This window comes from Schistocerca piceifrons, chromosome 2, assembly GCF_021461385.2.
Source record: "Schistocerca piceifrons isolate TAMUIC-IGC-003096 chromosome 2, iqSchPice1.1, whole genome shotgun sequence".
NCBI classification, from domain to species: Eukaryota; Metazoa; Arthropoda; class Insecta; order Orthoptera; family Acrididae; genus Schistocerca; species Schistocerca piceifrons.
Genome location: NC_060139.1, coordinates 125,001,538 through 125,026,838, shown reverse-complemented (window position 1 = coordinate 125,026,838; position 25,301 = coordinate 125,001,538). Strand labels below are relative to the sequence as shown.

Genomic DNA, 25,301 nt, shown 5'->3' with positions numbered 1-25,301 from the left:
AAATATATTTATATGGATGCTGCTACCGTTTCTTCGTGTCACTGTGGAGTACTTATGGCCTGACGCGATCGATAGTAATCGGCCACTTTGATCTTCAATAACTCATGTACTATTCAAGTTACATGCCTGTAATTTATACCAATTTAGATTTACACTAATAGCTTTCTAAAGACACGTCGAGTGCCAAAATCTGAAGAACCGGTTAGATTTTAGAAATTCGTTGTGTGATTTTACTTGTATACGATGATTATGATGATGTTTGGATTGTGGGGCGTTCAACTGCGCGGTTATCAGCGCCCGTACAAATCCCCAACCGTTTCTCAGTCCAATCTTTTACTTGCATGAATGATAACGAAATGATGAGGACAACACAAACACCCAGTCATCTCGAGGCAGGTGAAAATCTCTGACCCCGCCGGGAATCGAACCCGGGACCCCGTGCTCGGGAAGCGAGAATGCGACCATGAGACCTCGGGCTGTAGACTGTTACTTGTATAATTTGCAGTCAAATAATAAACTTTAAACTAATAAAGATATTGAAAATCTGTTTACACTTGTAACGCCGGAAATGCATATCCTTCTATTTCCATCTATTGTACTATAGATTTTTCCTTATTTTGTTACCCGAAGATATGACATTTCTGTGTCTTTATATATTGTAATTGTTTTACTATTTGTATATTTTTATTTATGCATTTATGTCGATGTATAATTGGTTTGTTTTGTAAATATTATTTGTATTTATACGCTGGGTCTGCCCTAGGGAAAACTATGATATCGAACGAATACATCGATAGGTCGTGTGGAGAACAAAAGTGTTTAGGATCTTTGGTAGTGTTAACTCTGCCGCGTGGAGCGCGGGAAGAGGGAGAGTCTGCCTGGAGTAGCGAGTGGAGCAGGTGTGTTGTGTGACGCTCCCGCGAGTTGCCGCGCTTTCAGGGTTTGGCAGCATGTAATTGCGCTCGAATTGCTATGGTAGTTTCTGACACGGTGTCGCGGACGGGAAGCATTAGGTGGCGCACATCAAGAGCCCGTTTCGCCTGGTGACCGTGTCGAGAAGAAGGCGCGCCAACATCCAGCTTCTGCAACAGCGACGGCCGACAATGAGTGACTGTCGCCACCTCCTCGATCTACGGCTTCAAACCTTCAATCAACCAAAAAGGAAGACTGGAAGCACGTAAAGTTTTAGAACTGTATGGCAGACCTCAGCTTTTCAAACTGATCCATTTTCATAACTAAATTACAGCAACATAGCATGCACCTTTGTTGCTCATTGTCCCAATTGCATTACCAAGCAGGGTCCCTTCCTTTTCCGGAATGAACCCGAGTGTCGTTGAAATTCAAACGCCAGCATCATTCGATTTCACTGCTTTAGTTTCAAAGTTCAGTTAAGGTATTCATAGCTGGCTACAATATTTAGATTACATAGTCACAAATTAAGAGTGCGAGTTTTGTTACCGTATTTTAGCTTACCTGTGACTGCAGCCCAGCTTGGTACATACTAAATTTTACTATTGTTAATTGTTCAGAATGATTTAATTCAAGATCAAAGTTAAATCTCTTATTTCTAAATTGCGTAGATTCAAGCAGCTTTTGAAATGATTGTTGAGGTAGCCCAAGACTAACCGTATTTTACTGAATTTCGATGTGCTTCAGAAAGAAAGCTCACTATTAATTTCAGTCACTAAATTTCAATTTTCCGGTTTTATTAATTCTTTTGCTAAATTAAGTCAGTGTGTAGCGAAGTTTATTACTTCTGACAAACTTTCAGTTTTCACACTACATGTGTCAACCTTCAGTTGCCACGCTTTTAGCGCAAATTATATGTGTATTAATCTTTCATTTTCAGTTATTTTAGTAGTTGTCCATAGGACTGGCGACCGTAATTTCTCCCAAATCTCAAATATCTAATTACCGCTAGTTAATTGTTAACGTAACGGCCGCACATTTACTTTCTTTATTAACTTTACCCCTTTTCAAAATTAATTTCCATCAGTTTCATTTGCATTTTTCCTTTCATTTAGATGTAACCCCTCCCTCTTTACCGACAATTTAACTTCGGTGACGATTGCTTTTTCCCAAATTTCCATTAGGTACACGCGGTTTAATTTTTCACTGTCATTAAGGTCGATAAGTGAGGGGGAGGTTACACACTATCAGAATTGTCGTGCAAATAATTTTAATTTACATATTTCTTCTTGAGGTATCATGATTCATCTGGCTACTATTAATTTCTACACGAACTGTGAAATGTCTGCCATGATGGTTTCACAAAGTCCGCCATCTTTGGCACTCTCCCGGCGTGTCTCCTTCACCGACACAGTGTCACCAAGGAATTCCCAGCCGTGTGCTGGATGGAGCACGTGGTCCGGCCGTTGTGCGGCATCACGCGCCTGCTAGCGAGCCGCGCCTAAGCGAGCGACCAGAGCGGTGGCCGCCAACTTTTCAGGGCGCCACAACTCGTCCGTTACCCCACAACATGCAACGGAGGTCAGAAACGCGTTGTCCAGCGTTGGACAGGTTTTCTTATGAGTGGCCGACGGAAACATTCCAGACACACCGCAGCTCAGACTCGGCGGAAACTAGAGCTCGCAATGCGATGAGCAACAAGAGGACGTTCATCAAAACCTTTGACACTGCACTTCTGGAAGTTCCTGTTAATTCTGCGCTATCGTTTTTGAAGTTTGAAACATCAAGAAGGATGCATGTGACTGTACGAATTTCCTGACAAAACACGTATGCTTAGTATAACAGAACTGTCCATGATCTCTAATACTAAGAACTCAGTATGATGTGAACTTTCGAACGTTGTGGCGTACAATGGAACATTGTTTTACTGAACAAAGGATGTTATGGTCGTTCATCCCCATTGGAGGTGATCGCACCCATTTGACGCGCAGCGTGACCGCAGTTTTTACTCTCATGTATGGATGGAACCACTAGGGGTCGTTCAAAATTTGAACAAGATCCAAAGCAGCTAAGGATGTTTATGCTGTTTCACAGCTCCTACTTTCTGTCCTCTTGTGGCGTCATCATGTGGGGACGTGATATTGACACATACGTGAACAAAACGGCAAAGGATCCCTCTAAGACCTTCCAGTACATCAAATCCATCGGTGGCACCCGCCGACCTTCATTGAGAGTTTTAAGAATGTACCCATACACACAGAATCCGTAACGAAGTCCTATGCGCTTGCAGACTGGCAACTCCTATGACACTCTTCGATTCCAGAGGGTCTACTATCAGGTGCATGAGCAGCACTGTAGCGGCGAAAGAGCAGCAATTTAGCCTGCCTGCAGGCGCCTGGTACTCTCGTTGTGGTGTCACCGCCAGACACCACACTTGCAAGGTGGTAGCCTTTAAATCGGCCGCGGTCCGTTGGTATACGACGGACCCGCGTGTCGCCACTATCAGTGATTACAGACCGAGCGCCGCCAAACGGCAGGTCTAGAGAGACTTCCTAGCACTCGCCCCAGTTGTACAACCGACTTTGCTAGCGATGGTTCACTGACAAAATACGCTCTCATTTGCCGAGACGATAGTTGGCATAGCCTTCAGCTACGTCATTTGCTACGACCTAGCAAGGCGCCAGTACCAGTTACTATTGATACTGAAATTATGTACCGTCAAGAGCGACGTTCACCATTAATGGATTATAGTTAAGTATTCCACCAGCTACGTCCGTTTTTTCTAAATTCTAATTTCCCCCACTGTGATCGCTCCTCAGGAGGACAGAAAGTAGGAGCTCTGAAAAATCATAAGCACCCTTGGCTGCTTTGGATCCCGTTCAGCCATTTGGGGAGCAAAATAACTGACGATGGTCGAAGTAGAGAGGATATAAAATGTAGACTGGCAATGACAACGAAAGCGTTTCTGAAGAAGAGAAATTTGTTAACATGGATTATAGATTTAAGTGTCAGGAAGTCGTTTCTGAAAGTACTTGTATGGCGCGTAGCCATGTATGGAAGTGAAACATGGACGATAAATAGTTTGGACAAGAAAGGAATAGAAGCTTTCGAAATGTGGTGCTACAGAAGAATGCTGAAGATTAGACGGGTAGATCACGTAACTAATGAGGAGGTACTGAATAGAATGGGGGAGAAGAGGAGTTGTGGCACTACTTGACTAGAAGAAGGGATCGATTGGTAGGACATGTTCTGAGGCATCAAGGGATCACCAATTTAGCATTGGAGGGCAGCGTGGAGGGTAAAAATCGTAGAGGGAGAGCAAGAGATGAATACACCAAGCAGATTCAGAAGGATGTAGGTTGCAGTAGGTACTGGGAGATGAAGAAGCTTGCACAGGATAGAGTAGCATGGAGAGCTGTATCAGACCAGTTTCAGGACTGAAGAGCACAACAACAACATGTAATAGAGATCGCTATAGCACTAGAGAGAGGCCAAGTTGCGGTGTAAAGTTCCTAATGGTTATACTCTGTATCTCAACAGTGATTCATGGAGTTCGAAAGGAATAATGTACACCATCTGATCAAAAGTATACGGAAAGCTCCTATGTAATGCGGAATTGGCCACTAGATGTCACGAGGGGTGAACGCTGCAGTATAAAAGGAGAAGGGGAGTCTTGACTTTTCAGCAGAGGATCAGTAACAGCAGGATGGGCTGCTCAGGGGAGCTCAGTGAATTCGAATGTGGACTGCCAATTGAGTATCACTTGAGTATCAAATCCGTTAGGCACACTTCAACTTTTGTAAATGCTGCCAACGTCGACTGTTTGTGATGCGATTGTGCAGTGGAAGGCAAAGAAACAACCACAGGTATACCACAACCAGGCATACGTCATGTACAAATGGATGGGGACCATCGATCACTGAGGAGGATTTGCAGTCCTAAAGTATGGACTGCGCACCGACCAGCGCAATGCCGCGGAATGGAATCGAGAAGGCGCCGACCCGAGCGCGAGCAGCGCCACACCTCCAGGAAGACAGAGTTCAGTGCCCCCTGTCAACGCTGATCTAATCAGCCTTTCTCTGCCTCGTGATGACTGGGTGTTGTGTGCTGTCCTTAGGTTAGTTAGGTTTAAGTAGTTCTAAGTTCTAGGGGACTGGTGACCATAGATGTTAAGTCCCATAGTGCTCAGAGCCATTTGAACCATTCTAACCAGCCGCCCATCGCTGGTCGGGCCCAGTTCGGTCACAGACTTTGAGAACGTCAGTACTGAGTGATACGAAGATGTTAAAAGCCTACGTTCTGCGAGTAGTAATAGACTGTCAATGTAGTCATATGTAAGAGGTACAAGAACATAGGCTTCTTTTCTTTTTAGAAATACAATGTTCATTTAATCTTTAAGTATTTTGTACACATGATTTTGGATTCCTACCGCCTGCCATCGCAACTTCTCCCCTTACTTGGCGCTGGCCGCTGTAACCGAGCGGTTCTAGGCGCTTCAGTCCGGAACTGTGCTGCTGCTACGGTCGCAGGTTCGAATCCTGCCTCAGGCATGGATGTGTGTGATGTCCTTAGGTTATTTAGGTTTAAGTAGTTCTAAGTCTAGGGGACTGATGACCTCAGATGTTGAGTCCCATAGTGCTTAGAGCCATTTGAACCATTTGCACCTTCCTTGGTCGTGTCGGTGCCGACTCCCACAGTAGCCGACATAACAGAGTGTGCTAGTAAACAATCACATAGATTCAGCAGAAGGAGTCACTCGTGAGTTCCAAACTGCTGCCCGAAGTCGAGCTAGCACAGGACTGTGCCCAGTGAGTTAAAAGGAATGTGATGCAACATTCGAGCAGCTCTTCATAAACCACACATTTGTATAGACACTCCTAAGCGACGCCACTGAACGACGGACGACTACAAACGAGTAATGTGGAGTGATGACTCAAGCTATACCCTCTGGCAATCCGCTGTAAGGGTTTGGGTTTTGCGAATACCTAGAGAACGTTACCTGCCATCATGTGCAGTGCCAACAGTGGATTGGGAGGATGTGGTGTTACGGCATCGAGATGTTTTTCGTGGTTGTGCTTCATAAAACGCTACATGCTGTAGGATATCAACTTTTTACAGAATTGTATAGTGCACACACCGGAGAAACGCTTTGGAGACGATGACTCTTTGTATCAGCATGACAATCCACCGTGTTATTAAGCAGCGTCTGCGACGGAAATGGTTTATGCACAATAACAATTCTGAAATGGACTGGCCTGCCCAGCGTCCCGTTGAAAGAATGGAATACAGATCTCATTGTCCTAAATCACTACCTTCTCTGGCTTCTGCTTCTGAGGAGCAACGGGTACCATTCATAAACAGACATTCAGACACCTCAATTAAATTGTTCCTGGCAGAGTTCAAGCTGACATAAATGTTAAAGGCGGACACAATCCGTATTAATGTCCACTTATAAGTGTCCAGATAACTTTGATACTGTATGTGCCAGTACCAGGTTTCTTCCCCTATCTTCCTTTCATTCAATACTTATTCAAAACAACACAAACGTAACACAGCTCAAAAATGGAAATTTGTGGTAAGATCCTATGGGACCAAACTGCTGAGGTCATCGGTCCCTAGGCTTACAGACTACTTAATCTAACTTAAACTAGCTTACGCTGAGGTCAACGCACACACCCATGCCACAGGGAAGACTCGAACATCAGATGGGGGGAAGCCGCGCGAACCGTGCCAAAGCGCCTCAGATCGCATGGCTACCCCCCGCGGCATTACAGCTCAAAATGACACAATATTAGATAAATATACAACTGACATACTAAACTGAACTAAACTAAACTCCATCCGAACAGGCCTAGGAAGTTCCTACGGTACCGACCGGCTGCTGTGTTATCCTCGGCCCACAGGCGTCACTGGATGTGGACATGGAGGGGCATGTGGTCAGCACACCGCTCTCCCGGTCGTATATCAGTTTCTGAGATCGGAGCCGCTACTTCTCAATCAAGTAGCTCCTCAGTTCGCCTCACACGGGCTGAGTGCATCCCGCTTGCCAACAGCGCTTGGCAGACCGGATGGTCACCCATCCAAGTGCTAGCCGAGCCCGACAGCGCTTAACTTCGGTGATCTGACGGGAGCCGGTGTTACCACTGCGGCAAGGCCGTTGGCACAATTGACATGCTACACTGAGAAAAGAGAACAGACACTTCCTCAGTATTGCATTATGTGCCATAAGTGCTCATAAAAATGGATTTCGGTGCTAGACAAACATATGCGCAGTTTAGCCAAAACTTTCTGGATAAACCGCTCAAAGCCATTTTTATGAGTTAAGTACACATACAGGGTACAAAAAATATAGTCAGGTTATTTTTCGATATGGGTTGAACGAGTAAACTGTATGAGCTCAAATGGGAAATTATTGTGCGAGGGTCGCCCAGAAAGTAATTCTAAACATTCTGCGTGGTGTCTGTTTGTTCTATATCGTGTCTCCCTACCACTTTCGCGCAACGACGCTCTGAGCGTGTTTTTTAGGGAATTGACTAATTTGAACCTGGGACCTGTTGCTGGTAAGAAGACGCCAGACCACACATGACTCGTAGAGTTCAGAAGAGTTCAGTGAGACTAGCGATGATATAATCAAATACTTTATGATTTCAGCGTCAGCTCCACTGCACTCCCTGTAAAAGAATCTTAATACTAACTAAATTTAGTGGAAGGGGTTCAAGGCTTTCCTATTTTTAGTTAGCTGGTAAAATAACGTCGAAAAAGCAGTTAAGTTTACCATTGGAAATTTTATTCTACTCACAAAACATTGTTTATAAATTGCACTATTGATAAAAGGAAATGTTTTAATACAGGATGGTAAAAAACCAACTGCGTTCAACAAAAATGTGAACGAATATTCCCTGAGTGGGTTTCCAAGTTCTACAATGGATCGAAGGATGACCTATGCCATATCACACCTATAATCTAGGTTTAAATTAAGTTTCACAAGAGAGAAAATTATCAAAATGGTCTACAGTGACCCTCAATTATCTTTAATTACTTATCTAACTTCTCATAAATTACAGTGGCTGATGTGGCTTCTCAATAACCGTATGATAGAAAAATCATCACGTTTCAGATTTTTACTTCAAGTGGCAAATGTGAACACCATGAGCTCTAATTGACGATCGACACTAGTATTACGCAAAAAGGGGATGTAACAGATGAGACTTCTGCAGTTCTGAGTGAAGCCTTATGCGCTCAAAAATGCGGCATCGCCTGCGTTCATTACCTTATCGGTGTCCTTGGGGGGGGGGGGGGGGGGGGGCGGCGGGCAGCACAGCGCCGCTCACCTCGCCGTCTCCGAAGCAACTCTCTTCTAACTTCTCCTTACTACAATTTATCGAAGTTGGTTTAAAAAAAAACTATCTGGCTGTGTTTTCATCTGACCAATCAGGGTCTCAATGTTAACCTTAAGCTCCGCCTACAAAAATTCTGTCTATCCAAAAGTCTCACGCTAAAACTTGCGGGTGGTGTAGCCCTTTTTGTGTTATCGTATACTGTTCTTCTGGAGGGCTCTCGGTTTTAACATGGGCTGGGGGGTGGTCCTAACGTAACAGAGACGCGAAAAAGTCTCACGCTAAAAACTTGCGGTGGTGTGGTCGTAGCGGTTAGCTGGCGACGTGGGTGTCCGTCCCTTATCGTAGGGCCTTCTCGCTTAACACGGTTCTGCTCTCGGCTTCTGCTCTCGTTTCTGCCCTCAGAACTGCGTCTGTCTTAAGGTGGGAAGGTATGACATGCATTTAGGCATTCTTGTGTTAGTCTGTGGTATTCCATTTGCTCACTCGTTACTCGTATTACTTTGGTTAATTTAATGTCACGATTTATTCGGAGCTATGTGACATACTACTGGATTTGCTTATCATGACACCTTACATAATGCACCACCTTTTTTTCTTTAATAACTATTTACAGAATACAATGAAACATACACAAAAAAAGAACTCTGTCTCTTCAACGCTCCCTGTTTTTTCACGTACTCTCCTTCCTGTTAAATGGCTTTCCTCCAGCGAGATACAAGGGCGCGTCTGTCCTGTCGGTACCACTCCTTGTTCTGGTCATGAAGCCATCTCTTCACTGTGAAAGTGGGTGTGGCCTGGATTTTACGTGATAGCAGAGATGAACCTTGTCAAGGATATAATATATAAGTATCGGTCATAGTATGTCAAAAATAAAAACTTCTCATCGATTCGGTAGCGCCACTGTCCATATATCGCTGAGTTTCATGCCTTCTTCTTTTCTGTTAAAATTATCCCCATGTTTATGTATTTCGATGGCTTCTCTATACAGCCGTGGATAATAGTTAGTCATACTACAGAAAACTTCAGTTTCCGAAAATTTCACTAGGTGATCACCCGGCTGCAGAGCATGTTCCGCCACGCGCACTTTCCACGGTGTTTAGACCGTTCTTTGACGTCCGACTCGTCAGTCGGCAAGACTCAGCACAACCAGAGCACCTCTGAAGATGTCCAACGTAGCTTTGGACGAAACGTCAGGGATAGAAGAGTTCCATGGACCACGGCCATACAACCCAGATAAATTCTCGGCAGCTCAAATTCGACTCTGATGTTTTCTCCCTCGTTTTTCTCCAGGTGAGTCACTGCTCGGCTAATAACAAGCTTTCTTTTTCGCTTAAGGTGTATTCCGGCCTGTTGAAAAAGGCTTTGATCAAGAAATAACGAGAAACTTTCATTTTAATTGCTGTTACATCACTCTGATCTGATGATTTTTTAACAATCCACGAAATATGAAAGAGATTCTAGTTGTGATATCACACCAACGAGTCATTCCAATGACGTCACGCTTTTGCTGACCAGCTTATACGTCATCAATAATTTGGTTTTTGTCACGTCCCAGCAAATTAATTTCCTACGGTGTACCCAAAGTTTCAGTCAAGAATACTAGGACTAGAAACATGCAACGCTTGGGGTCTGCAGTACTTGTCTTGGTTAACAGGCACTTCCAGTAATACACTGAGGTTACAAAAGTCACGGAACACCTCCTAATATCGTGTCGAACGGCCTTTTGCCCGGCGTAGAACAGCATCTCGAAGATGCATGGACTCAGGAAGACTCAGAATGTCCTATGCAAAAATACTGAACCATGCTGCCTGTATAGCCGTCCACAATTGCAAGAGTGCTGCACGTACAGGATTTTGTGCATGAACTGGCTTCTCGATTACGTTCTATAAATGTTGGATGGAATTCATGTAGGGCGATCTAGATGGCCAATCATTCGCTCCAACAGTCTAGAATGTTCTTCAAACCAATCGCTAACAATTGTGGCCCGCTGACATGATGCATTGTCATTCATAAAAATTCCGTCGTTGTTTCGGAACATGAAGTCCATGAATGGCTGCAATTGGTCTCCAAGTAGATGAACATCACCAGGACCTGGTCCATTCCATGTAAACACTGCCCTCACCGTTATGGAGCCACCACCAGCTTGCACAGTGCCTTGTTTGTAGGTCGATGGCTTCGTGTGGTCTGTGCAACACTGGAAACCTACCATCGTCTCTTGCCAACTGAAACCTGGACTCAACCGACCAGGCGACGGTTTTTCAGTCGTCTGGCGTCAGACCGATAGAGTCACGAGTCCAGGAGAGGCGCTGCAGTCGTTGTCGTGCTGTTTGCACAGGCATTCGTGTCGGTCGTCTGCTGCCATAGCTCGTGAACGCCAAATTTCGCAGCAGTGTCCTGACTGACATGTTTGTCGCACGTCCCACATTGATTTCAAAGCTTATTTCATGCACTTTTGCTTGTCTGTTAGCACTGACAACTTTACATACGCAAACGCCGTTGCTCTCGTCGTTAAACGAAGGCCGCCAACCTCTGCGTTGTCCGTGGTGATAGGTAATGCTTGAAATTTGATGTCGTCGGCACACTCTTGGCCCTGTGGATAACTGAGAATTGAATTCACAAACATTTCCGAGTGGCTATAATCAGGTCAGCAGGCTCTGAGCATTATGGGACTTAACATCTGAGGTCATCAGTCCCCTAGAACTTAGAACTACTTAAACCTAACGACATCACACACATCCATGCCCGAGGCAGGATTCGAACCTGAGATCTTAGCAGTCGCGCGGTTCCGGACTGAAGCGCCTAGAACTGCTCGGCCACACCGGCAGGCCAAAGTATAGATGGACAGTGCATTGGCTGAGCTGTCATCTGTATTGAGGTAATTCATGTGAAGAGGTTTCTGACATGATTATAGCCATTCGTAAATCTTTGTGAATTCATGGCCGGCCATGAGCGTTTTCTTGGTTGATATTGCCTCTAAATATCACTTAGATGGCTTCATAGTCAACCTCGCGAAATGTAACATTATGTCTGCCAGTTGCGTCATGGCATAAAATATTGACTTGTGCATACACCTCTTGAAAATATCAGCGAGTATATACTGTATTTAGTGATAGTAAAAACGAAGGTAATGTGTCACTAGGTTGCATTCATTTGGAAAAACTCATCCAGTGTGACATTACATCGAAGGATTTCCTGTTTGAAACTGCCTCAAGCTGTTTCTTTCAAAAAAATTTATGCGACTCTGAAACCAAGCATACAAAGATCAAGATGAGAGTAATTTTGAAGAAATTAGTTTACGAGCTGTGTGTGATAGGAAATATCAACGTTTCCAGAGGAATCTGAGAACAGATTTCTAAGAGCTATGGTAATATTCAAATCAGCTCGGAATGATAGGAAGAAGGCAGCAACATGCGATCTGTTTCAGACGTCAGTGACATCTTGTAAGGGTAGCTACCATGAAAAGACAGCTTGAAAGGATAGCAGAATAGTGACGTTGTCGGAAGGAACGATGAGAAATAGACAAAACCGAAAATAATCATGCGGACGAGGTCCACGAAGAGCCAGCGGAATGATGGAATACGGAAGATCACCGCTGTTGGTCTTAGAAAGAGCAGCCCAAGATGACACCAATTAGACAAGACTGTGTTAAAATCGTATCTGAACATGTGATTTGTAAAGACAGCACAATTTTATGATGCAAACAGCATAATACTGCTACAGTGATGCCGATGTGAAACGTGGAAGCAAAAACAACCGGATGAGTCTTATTGTTAATCTAAGTGTGGGCTCCCGCTCACTCGTCGCTTATCGGATGCCTACAGGATGCTGCGTTCTCGGAAAGTTATAAAACAATTCAGGCAAATCACATTAATGGTTTTTATTACAGTAAGAAGATAGACAATACTTAACTTTGAATTTGCATTGGTGTCGCAAGCGATGGGCGACATGCAAACAATCAGTCCTTTGGTGTATACAAGGTCCATGAAAGCAGTTGATATGGATCACACGTCACTGCTATCGTAGCGCTTTCCCAGTACTGTGCTGGTCTGCTAGTCCCGGTCTAGTACTGGCTTAATACTGTCCGCCGAGGTTAGCAAGTGCGGCGCTTATATTCTCTTCGGCTAGAGGGCGCTCCTGTCATGGCGAGGTCCTTGTCAGCGGGCTATTGGCTGACGTCGTCTCACCGTATTCTTTGCTCTTGCGATCTTCGTCTTCGTGCCGGTGCTTGTCGCTAAGCCGGAACACTAAGAAAATGCACCACGAAGTGTGATTTCAGTACGCTACAAAAAACGCTACGACTGTATATTACCAATGGACTCTACAGTTTCATTTGGACTGGCACATTTAAAACTGGGCCGCGTGGGGTAGCCGCGTGGTCCAGGGCGCCTTGTCACGGTCCATGCGACTCTATCCCCCCGTCGGAGGTTCGAGTCCTCGGGCATGGGTGTTTGTGTTGTCCATAGCGTAAGTTAGTTTAAGTTAGATTAAGTAGTATGTAAGCTTAGGGACCGATGACCTCAGCAGTTTGGTCCTCGAAAAAAAAAATTAAAACTGGCGCATTATTATTATCATAGTATCAGGAACACACTCGTTTACACAGGTAACAACCATTACATCATATAACGTTTGATTAAAATCTGGCCACTTCTGATGTTCTGAGGAAGCTCTTCCTGGATGTCAGTCTTTGTACGTGCTTTTCATATCGGTCTAATGGATGAGTTACTTCCTGCTCCATTATCGTCGTCGCCGATTTCGCACCTATTTCTTTTACAACGTAAGGTGGAGCTATTCCTTCCAGATGATAAAAGCCACACGCTGGGAATAGATTTTAAACAGCAAGTTACGAGTCTGCATGTGTCGTTCAGGGCTATACCTCCTGTTCAGAGTGACATGAGATAAACAGGACAGGCGTGCTTTGATGGGGAATAACACAGTGTCATTGCAGAAGCTCGAATTGTTTCTGGTTGAGCACCCCACTATTAACCAGCCAAATTTCTAAGGAGATTGCTCCTGATAGACAGCTCCAGCTTGGTGCTCATGTAACGTTCCTTGTACGTAAAATATATGTCGAGTATCATTCATAGGTTTTAGAGTGTCACATTATTCAAGTTAAATCCGTGACCAAACCACCTTTAATTTCAGAATGGCATCCCTGTGTCTCAGATACAAATTACATACGTGTTAGGTGGATTTGGTTTAAGCTGGTTTGTACTGTAGTTTCTAACATTCTTTGAAGAGCATTAGTGAGGGTGTTTTGCACTGATTCTAAGCGTATGCTCTGTTTGGCAAGAGCGAGATCGTCAGCGTACAAGAAACACCTGGTACTGGGGGCCATAGGTTGGCCATTTTACACATATTTAACAAGATTGGAGCTAGTACATTTCCTTGTGGGAGACCATTCTGACACCTGAACATGGCCAGGACACTCTGCACCGAAATATGGTGGCAGTCAAGTTACAGACTTATCGAACATTCATTCAGATCGTTGAGTAACGTTGCAGCACTGCAGCTATGTTCGCGCCACGAATATGCCCGATGTCAGAGAGGTGAGGGACACAGTAACAGAAAACATGCTCTGTACACATACACAACATGAACAGCGAAGTCCTAGAGGCAAAGATTATCCGTCTCGTTGTTAGTATTGTAAGTGGGCCAATGTTTTTAGCGAAGGCTGTAGCATTGGTGCCAGCTGACATGTCTCTCACCTGCTGCTAAGAAGAATACTTGCAACGGGAATGCAGCGGTGAGTCATATGTGTACTGACAAGGGAACCTCCCCATCGCACCCCCCTCAGATTTAGTTATAAGTTGGCACAGTGGATAGGCCTTGAAAAACTGAACACAGATCAATTGAGAAAACAGGAAGAAGTTGTGTGGAACTGTGAAAAAATAAGCAAAATATACAGACTGAGTACTTCATGGGAAGATAGGCACATGAAGGACAGTGGCAACGGAGGAGCGCCGTGGTCTCGTGGTAACGTGAGCAGCTGCGGAACGAAAAGTCCTTGGTTCAAATCTTCCATCGAGTGAAAAGTTTAATTTTTTATTTTTAGTTTATGCGACAAACTCTTATGTTTTCATCACTTTTTTGGGAGTGATTATCACATCCACAAGAAAACCTAAATCGGGCAAGGTAGAAGAATCTTTTTACCCATTCGCCAAGTGTACAAGTTAGGTGGATCGACAACATATTCCTGTCATGTGACGCACATGCCGTCACCAGTGTCGTATAGAATATATCAGATGTGTTTTCCTGTGGAGGAATCAGTTGACCTATGACCTTGCGATCAAATGTTTTCGGTTCCCATTGGAGAGGCACGTCCTTTCGTCTACTAATCGCACGGTTTTGCGATGCGGTCGCAAAACACAGACACTAAACTTATTACAGTGAACAGAGACGTCAATGAACGAACGGACAGATAATAAATATGCAAAACTAAAGAAAGTAAAATTTTCACTCGAGGGAAGACTTGAACCAAGGACTTCTCGTTGCACAGCTGCTCACGCTACCACGGGACCACGGCGCTCCTAAACTCAAATTGTCCATGATGTTGCCTATGTGGCCCATGGAATACTCAATGTGTATATTTTGCTTATTTTTTCACAGTTCCACACAACTTCTTCCTGTTTTCTCAATTGATCTGTGTTCAGTTTATCAAGGGCTATCCACTGTGCCAACTTATAACTAAATCTGAGGGGGGTGCGATGGGGAGGTTCCCTTGTGAGAGAACTTACTTTAGAATGCAATAATATGTGCTGTTCTAAAAGTATTTTCATGATTGCGGATACGTCGACACAGTAATGGTGACAGATATTTTGAGGGATCAGCCTCAGTTGCACAGCCGGCCGAAGTGGCCGAGCGGTTCTAGGCGCTACAATCTGGAACCGCACCACCGCTACGGTCGCAGGTTCGAATCCTGCCTCGGGCATGGATGTGTTAGTTAGGTTTAAGTAGTTCTAAGTTCTAGGCGAATATGACCACAGCAGTTGAGTCCCATAGTGCTCAGAGCCATTTGAACCATTTGGACCTCAGTTGCACAAATTTTCTGGTCTGTACCAGGTTCCGCGCTAAATCAATCTAGCCATCTTCAGAAGCATAAAATTACTATAACATGCCAGAGTAAGGCACAGTCACCATTAAAATTAAAACCTATAGTACCGTGGTACCATGTCGAATAAAACTACTTAGCTATTCGATATGGTACCAAGGTACTATAGGTTTTAATTTTAATGTTGACTGTGCCTTACTCTGGCATGTTATAGAAATTTTATGCTTCTGAAGAAGGCTAGATTAATTTAGCGCGCAACCTGGTAAAGACCAGAAAATTTATGCAACTGAGGCTGCTTCCTCAAAATATTAGTCTATCACAGTTGCTGACGGGGCTGCAATATAAATTCTTAATGGTGACAGACTTGATGCGGTCTCGAAAATAGAAGCTCATCTGAGTTTGATGGTGTATTCAATAGGGTACTGAAGATTTATTCCCGTATAATAAGCCCTGTCTAATGTGAAACAGGTAGTTCATCATTAGCACAAAGAAACTGAAATACGGCGTTGTCAAACCCCTATTTAAGAAAGGTGATACGAGAGATCTCAGTGCCCACCGGCCAGTTTTACTGCTGACATCATTTTCCAAAAGTTTCGAGAAGGTTCTGTTTTAGAGTAGTGTGTCGACTGAGCAACAACAATATCGCCAGCAAAGTACAGTTTGGACTTCAGAAGGGTTACTCTACTGAGAATTTTAGAAGCATTGAATAACAAAATAGCTCCGGTTGGTATTTTCTGCGACTGCCTAGGGCGCAGTATTCTCCTAGGTATATAGCCAGTCAATGGATAATGTCATATGTAACCAAAAGAATGCGGGTAGTTGTACTTACTAATACAAGCAGGGTAAACCTGGGACATTATGCTGACTAGGGAAAAATCACGTATGGAGTTCGCCAAAGATCAATCTCCGGTCCGCTATTGTTCCTCATATATGTAAACGATCTTCTGTCTAATATACAACAAGCACAACTGATTCTTTTTGCAGATGGTACTAGTATTGTAATCAGTCCAAGTATACACCCAGCATCGCAGAAAATGCTAATGTTCTTAAAAATGTCATTGACTGTTTTTTTTAAAGGCCTGTCCTCAATTTTAAAAACACACTTATTATTCAGTTCTACTCATCTAGGGTAGTACACCGATGCTAAGTGCAACATATTGTGAGGAAATAATAAATAGAGTGGAAACTTCAAAGTTCTTAGGTGTCCATATTTATGAGAATTTAAATTGGAGAAAGCACATTTTGGTATTCCTGAAACGGCTGAGGTCAACCACATTTGCACTTAGAATCACTGCAAATCCATGGGAGAGACAAATCAGCAAGTTGACATACAGTAGAGCGTCGATTATCCGAACGTCAGTCAACCGAACGACCGCTTCACCGAACTGTGTACTCGCTCGCACTTGTTACTCTCCCACCCTACCGTCCATCATCCCCCTCACTCCCAAACCAAGTTTCCCACAGTAGTCGCCGCACTGGCCCACCGCTGGCGGAACATTACTTCTAATGGGGCCTTCACAAAGCGCTGCTGACCGGCCAAGCCGCCAGTCGCTGTGTTTCAACAATCAGCACACTTCTGTCGGCTTGGCACTGGCAGTAGAAGAAGCGGCAGTATCAAAGCTGTTCAAAGCAACAGCTGCGCCAGCTCGGAGTTGAGCCGTGCCGCTCCGCGCAGCTTGAAGGATTGCGCGACCCCAAGAAGAGCTTCTCATGGTGCAAACAGTCACCTTCTGTTCTCTGTTGCGACCACTTGTGTGCTGCTGCGTGAAGAAGTGAACTTGACGATACAAAATGCTTAAACGTAAACGTGTTGTCCTTTTTATGAGGGACAAGAACGCAAGTACGAGATTATTACTGCATATTCCTACTGAAGTTGCCTTTGTATGTTACTTTGTAATACTAGAAGAGATACCTGTTTTTATGACTATATTTACTGCATAGTACTTCTTTTTGGCAAATAAACATGTACAGTTCGATTATCCGAACAAACCAGTTTTCCGAACACCCATGTCCCCCAATTACTTCGGATAATCGACGCTCTACTGTATTTTGAATCCTTAAATTCAATAATATCATATGGAATAGTGTTCTGTGGCAACTCGTCCCTAAGAAAGAAAGCGTTCATTTCTCAAAAACGTGCTGTGTGAACAACATGTGGTGATTACGTACTATCATCTTGCAGACATTTGCTTAATGAGTTGGGCATTCTGACTGCTGCTTCACAGTAATCCAATCCCTCGTGAAGTTTAGTGCAAATAATACACCGCAGTTGGAAATGGACGATGATATACATAATTACAGTACGAGAAAGAAAAATAACGTTCATTACTTCACCTTTAAGTTTCCCTTAGCACAAAAACGGCTGCACAATGCCGCAACTAAAATTTCGATAACTTACCCAGCGACAGACAGACAGACAGACAGGAAAGTTAAATCTGAAAACGAACTTAAAATGTTTTTGTTTGACAACCAATTCTATCTGTAGAAGAATTTATATTATTGTAATGTTTAAGAGGCGATGGATTGAAATTGATTAAGGTATCTGTGTATTTAATAGTAAATAAAAATAAAATAAAAAAGCTTAGAATTATATTTACAAAATAATTTGCAATTTGAATGTAAAATAATTAGTTCCACATCTTTACGATTTATCGCGCAAATGCTCCATGGAATATGAAACTAAGTGACATATTAAATCGTCACGCCTTTTCATACACTGATACTTCCAGAATAATGCTGGTCAAATTCTGCGTTTGTCTGTAGATGGTATCCGTTGCTGCTGTGTCAATAATTTATTAACGCTGACGCTGTGGATGCAACTGAAATAATTTTTTGACCGATATATACGTTTTGTTGTATCTACTTTAAAGCGCGTCTGTTTCTTGCTTACAGTTGGGCCATAATTTTTGCCTTCACTTTCCACTAGAATTTCCTTCTTTGATACAGGTACTTTCTGTGAAAAATGAAAGAAGATTGTAATATTTCTGGCTTATTCAGCCATCATATTAGGCTCCAGGAAGCTATTCCCAGGGCAGTGGAGATGCAAGAAGCATAGAGATGACGCAATGTGGGATGAGGTAGCGGTGACAGATGTTAGATTCGGTACCGCCTGCATGATGGTGCTGCTCTGTGATTGGCTGCTGTGTTCGGCGGTAGGGCGCCAAAACGTTAAACTTTAGTTGCTATTATTAATTAAACCTGTCATCCAAATTACTTCATTTTTTTTAAATAAACATCTCTCAACAGTCAGCTATCAATCAGCCATTTCAAAATTATTAAAATCAAAGTATTACTAAAACAAAAGACTGGCAATATTACTGCCGATGCACTTCGGTGGCGTTCGGGTCACGCCTTGCTGGCTTGGAGCGCGAAGTGTCTCGGGCAGTCCGGCTCTCCAGTTCTGACCGTTCCAGTAGACAGACATGTTGTCTGTTATAGCAGTATTTGTTTCATGCAATTTTATTCTCCAGTTCTGAGGGTTCCAGTAGACAGACATGTTGTCTATGGCAGGATGTATTTCAAGTTATTTTAGACAGATATAGTGACGGTGGAAAGATATGTTCAATACGTTGTGATCAAGAATAGTTTCTCGCGTCTATATCAATAAAAACGCGAATGGCATCCCAAATGAGTTATAGTTTATTCGTAGCAGCAGTTCCTTGCGAAGTTAATTTCAGCCTCAAGAAAAAGAGTCCACGACCTGAGTGCTTTTTTCTGCGCTGGGGACATCATTATCATGAAGACAGCAGGTTAGTGAAGTGTACAAGAACTTATGTATTCCACACAGGGCAGTGGAAACAACCAGGCACCTCATGTGTATTGCATGCACAGTACAAATGTGCTCAGTGACACGACATCTGCAGTAATGCAGAGGATGTAAAGAAGGATGAAAGTATTAACACTATCTCACTTTTATTCCTTTTTTCTTGCCGTAAGATGGGAGGCCATAAACGGCGAAAAATGAAATACAACACTCTGACAAAGGCGTCTAGCGGCAAGGCAATGTGTTCGGACAACGAATAAACAGACCGAGAGCTGCAGCGGAGCTGAAGGGACCAAAGGGAAACACTTGTTTCCCAGTCTCAGGCTTCGCAGTCATTCTCCGGAGCTGCCTACTGTAGACGTTGCTCCAATTCTCTGGGCACACGTACAATGTGAGTGTAACCTTCTCTGACCCTAAAGCGGCCCTCGCACGGGACGAGGCAGCTAACGTTGACGTGGACGCTACGGGACATCCGACCTCACGAGAGACAGCGCCGCCAGCACACAGGACTAATTGGTTAACGTGATACTGCCTTCTCAGCGCTCTCCAGCGGCCAGAGATAGCTGTATACACTGAAGAGCCGAAGAAACCCGTACTCCTGCCTAATATTGTGTAGGGCCCCTGCGAGCACGCAGAAGTGCCGCAATACGATATATCGTGCGTTCGACTAATGTCTGAAGTAGTGCTGGAGGGAACTGACATCATGAATCCTGCAGGGCTGTACATAAATCCGTAAACTTACGAGGGTGTTGAAATCTCGCCTGAACAGCACGTTGCAAAGAATCCCAGGTATGCTCAATAATGTTCATGTCTATATCAGCGGAAACGTTTAAACTCAGAAGAGTCTTCTTGGAGCCACTGTGTAGCAATTCTAGTCGTGTGGGGTGTCGCATTGTCCTGCTGGAATTGCCCAAGTCAGTCCGAATGCACAATGGTCATGAATGTATGCAAGTGACGAAACAGGATGCTTACTTACCTGTCACTTGTCGGAGACGTATCTAGAGGTATCAGGGATCCCATATCACTCCAAATGCATGCGCCTCACACCATTACAGACCCTCCACCAGCTTCAACAGTGTCCTGCTTGTAACCTCCCCCTCACTCATCGACCTTAATTACAGTGAAAAATTAAACCGCGTGCACCTAATGGAAATTTGGGAAAAGCAATCGTCACCGGAGTTAATTTGTCGGTAAAGAGGGAGGAAAGGGCTACATTTAAATGAAAGTAAAAATGCAAATGAAATTGGTGGAAATTAATTTTGAGAAAAGAGTTAAATTAATAAAGAAAGTAAATGTGCGGTCGTTATGTTAACAATTAATTGGCGTTCATTAGATATTTGAGATTTGGGGAAAATTACGGTCGCCAGTCCTATGGACAACTACTAAAATAACTGAAAATGAAAGATTAATGCACATATAATTTGCACTAAAAGCATGGCAACTGAAGGTTGAAATGTGTTGTGTGAAAACTGAATGTTTGTCAGAAGTAATAAATTTCGCTACACTCTGACTTAATTTAGCAAAATAATTAATAAAACCGGAAAATTGAAAGTTAATTTAGTGACTGAAATCAATAGTGAACTTTGTTTCTGAAGCACTACGAAATTCAATAAAATAAGGTTAGTCTTGGGCTAGCTCAACAATCATTTCAAAAGCTGCTTGAATCTACGCAATATAGAAATAAGAGATTTAGCTTTGAACTTGAATTAAATGATTCTGAACAATTAACAATAGTAAAATTTAGTACGTACCAAGCTGAGCTGCAGTCACAGGTAAGCTAAAATATGGTAACAAAACTCGTACTCTTAATTTCTGCTTGTGTAATCTAAATATTGTAGCCAGCTATGAATACTTTAACTGAACTTTGAAATTAAAGCAGTGAAATGGAATGATATTACTTTAATGCTGGCGTTTGATTTCAACGACACTCGGGTTCATTCCGGAAAAGGAAGGGACCCTGCTTGGTAATGCAATTGGGACAATGAGCAACGAAAGTTCATGCTACGTTGCTGTAATTTAGTGAGAAAAATTTAACAGTTTGAAAAGCTGAGGTCTGCCATACAGTTCTAAAACTTTACGTGCTTTTAGTCTTCCTTGTTGGTTGATTGAAGGTTTGCAGTCGTCGATCGGGGAGTTGGCGACAGTCACTCATTGTCGGCCGTTGCTGTTGCAGAAGCTGGATGTTGGCGCGCCTTCTTCTCGACACGGTCACCAGGCGAAACGGGCTCTTGATGTGCGCCAGCTAATGCTTCCCGTCCGCGACACCGTGTCAGAATCTATCATAGCAAGTCGAGCGCAATTACATGCTGCCAAACCCCAAAATGCGCGGCAACTCGCGGGAGCGTCACACAACACACCTGCCCCACCGCCCTACCCCAGCAGGACCCCGCTCTGCCCGCATTCCACGCGGCAGAGTTAACACTACCAAAGATCCTAAACACTTTGGTTCTCCATACGACCTATCGAGGTAGTCGTTCGATAGCATAGTTTTCCGTAGGCAAGATCCAGCGCAAAAATACAAATAATATTTACAAAACAAACCAATTATACATCGACATAAATGCATATATATATATATATATATATATATATATATATATATATATATATATATATATACGTGTGTATACTCCTGGAAATGGAAAAAAGAACACATTGACACCGGTGTGTCAGACCCACCATACTTGCTCCGGACACTGCGAGAGGACTGTACAAGCAATGATCACACGCACGGCACAGCGGACACACCAGGAACCGCGGTGTTGGCCGCCGAAAGGCGCTAGCTGCGCAGCATTTGTGCACCGCCGCCGTCAGTGTCAGCCAGTTTGCCGTGGCATACGGAGCTCCATCGCAGTCTTTAACACTGGTAGCATGCCGCGACAGCGTGGACGTGAACCGTATGTGCAGTTGACGGACTTTGAGCGAGGGCGTATAGTGGGCATGCGGGAGGCCGGGTGGACGTACCGCCAAATTGCTCAACACGTGGGGCGTGAGGTCTCCACAGTACATCGATGTTGTCGCCAGTGGTCGGCGGAAGGTGCACGTGCCCGTCGACCTGGGACCGGACCGCAGCGACGCACGGATGCACGCCAAGACCGTAGGATCCTACGCAGTGCCGTAGGGGACCGCACCGCCACTTCCCAGCAAATTAGGGACACTGTTGCTCCTGGGGTATCGGCGAGGACCATTCGCAACCGTCTCCATGAAGCTGGGCTACGGTCCCGCACACCGTTAGGCCGTCTTCCGCTCACGCCCCAACATCGTGCAGCCCGCCTCCAGTGGTGTCGCGACAGGCGTGAATGGAGGGGCGACTGGAGACGTGTCGTCTTCAGCGATGAGAGTCGCTTCTGCCTTGGTGCCAATGATGGTCGTATGCGTGTTTGGCGCCGTGCAGGTGAGCGCCACAATCAGGACTGCATACGACCGAGGCACACAGGGCCAACACCCAGCATCATGGTGTGGGGAGCGATCTCCTACACTGGCCGTACACCACTGGTGATCGTCGAGGGGACACTGAATAGTGCACGGTACATCCAAACCGTCATCGAACCCATCGTTCTACCATTCCCAGACCGGCAAGGGAACTTGCTGTTCCAACAGGACAATGCACGTCCGCATGTATCCCGTGCCACCCAACGTGCTCTAGAAGGTGTAAGTCAACTACCCTGGCCAGCAAGATCTCCGGATCTGTCCCCCATTGAGCATGTTTGGGACTGGATGAAGCGTCGTCTCACGCGGTCTGCACGTCCAGCACGAATGCTGGTCCAACTGAGGCGCCAGGTGGAAATGGCATGGCAAGCCGTTCCACAGGACTACATCCAGCATCTCTACGATCGTCTCCATGGGAGAATAGCAGCCTGCATTGCTGCGAAAGGTTGATATACACTGTACTAGTGCCGACATTGTGCATGCTCTGTTGCCTGTGTCTATGTGCCTGTGGTTCTGTCAGTGTGATCATGTGATGTATCTGACCCCAGGAATGTGTCAATAAAGTTTCCCCTTCCTGGGACAATGAATTCACGGTGCTCTTATTTCAATTTCCAGGAGTATATATATATATATATATATATATATATATATATATATACAAATAGTAGAACAATTACAATATATAAAGACACAGAAATGTCATATCTTCAGTTAACAAAATAAGAAAAGAAATTTATAGTACAATAGATGGAGGATATGCATTTCCGGCGTTAACTGCTGACATGCAGGCCTCATGGATTCATGAGGTTGTGTCCATACCCGTATACGTCCATCCACCCAACACATTTTGAAACGAGACTCGTCCGACCGCGCAACGTGTTTCCAGTCATCGGTCCAATGTCGGCGTTGACGGGCTGAGGCGAGGCAAAATTTTTGGAAATTTGTGGTAAGTTCCTGTTGTTGTTGTTGCTTACACACTACTTAATCTAACTTAAACCAACTTACGCTAAGTATAACACACACACCCATGCCCGAGGGATGAATCGAACCTCCGACGGGGTCACCCGTGCGAACCTCATGTGAGGCATGCCCGAGGTATGAATCGAACCTCCGACGGGGTCACCCGTGCGAACCTCATGTGAGGCATAAAGTCTTATGTCGTGCAGCCATCAAGGGTACACGTTTTGTGGGCCTTCAGCTCCGAAAGCCCATATCGATGATGCTTCGTTGAATTGTTCGCACACTGACACTTACTGATGGCCCATCATTGAAATCTGCAGCAATTTGCGGAATTAGTTACACTTCAGTCACGTTGAACGATTCTCTTCAGTCGGCGTTGGTCCCGTTCTTGCAGGATCTTTTTTCGGCCGGTGCGATGTTGAAGATTTGATATTTTACCGGATTCCTGATATTCACGGTACACTCGTGAAATGGTCGTACGGGAAAACCCCCACTTCGTCGCTACCTCGGATGTGCTCTGTCCCATAGCTCTGAGCCCACTATAACACCACGTTCAAACTCACTTTAATCTTGATATCCTGCCATTATAGCAGCAGTAACCGAGCTAACGACTGCGCCAGACACTTGTTGTCTTATATAGGCGGTGCCGACCACAGCATCCCCTTCTGCATGTTCACATATCTCTGTCTTTGAATAGGCATGCTTATACCAGTTTCTATGGCGCTTCAGTGTATATTTTACAGAAAGTTTCATAATAGCAAAAGCTTCCAGTGTTCCATTCCCAAAGAAAGGAGGTGTTGACTGATGTGAAAATTACCGAACTCTCAGTTCAATAAGTCACGGCTGCAGAATTTTAACAAGAATTCTTTACAGACGAATGGAAAAACTGGTAGAAGCCGACCTCGGGGAAGATCAGTTTGGATTCCGCAGAAATGTTGGAACACGTGAGCCAATACTGACCCTACGATTTATCTTAGAACATAGATTAAGGAAAGGCAAAGCTACGTTTCTAGCTTTTGTAGACTTAGAGAAAGCTTTTGACAACGGTGACTGGAATACTCTCTTTCAAATTCTGAAGGTGGCAGGGGTAAAATACAGGGAACGAAAGGCTATTTACAATTTGTACAGAAACCAGATGGCAGTTATAAGAGCCGATGGGCACGAAAGGGAAGCAGTGGGTGGGAAGGGAGTCAGACGGGTTTGTAGCGTATCCTCGATGTTATTCAATCTGTATATTGAGCAAGCAGAAAAGGAAACAAAAGAAAAATTAGGAGTAGGAATTAAAATTTAAGGAGAAGAAATAAAAACTCAGAGGTTCGTCGATGACATTGTAATTCTGTCAGAGACAGCAAAGGACCTGGAAGAGCAGTTGAATGGAATGGACAGTGTCTTGAAAAGAAGATATAGGAAGAATATCAACAAAAGCAAGGTGAGGATAATGGAATGTAGTCGAATTAAATCGGGTGATGCTGAGGGAATTAGATTAGGAAATGAGACACTTAAAGTAGTAGATGAGTTTTGCTATTTGGGGAGCAAAATAACTGATGATGGTCGAAGTGGAGAGGATATAAATTGTAGACTGGCAATGGCAAGGAAAGCGTTTCTGGGGAAGAGAAATTTGTTAACATCGAGTATAGATTTAAATGTCAGGAAGCCGTTACTGAAAGTATTTGCATGGAGTGTAGCCATGTATGGAAGTGAAACATGGACGATAAACAGTTTAGACAAGACGAGAATAGAAGCTTTCGAAATGTGGTGCTACAGAAGAATGCCGGAGATTAAATGGGTAGATCACATAGCTAATAAGGAGGTATTGAATATATTTGGGGGGAAGAGAAATCTGTGGCACAAC

General features: G+C 44.2%; 1 pseudogene; it reads right to left on the bottom strand.

Annotated features, from left to right (window-relative positions):
• Nucleotides 1-6,953: 6,953 nt before the first annotated feature.
• Nucleotides 6,954-7,071, bottom strand: LOC124778568 (annotated as a pseudogene).
• Between the last annotated feature and the right edge of the window lie 18,230 nt (nucleotides 7,072-25,301).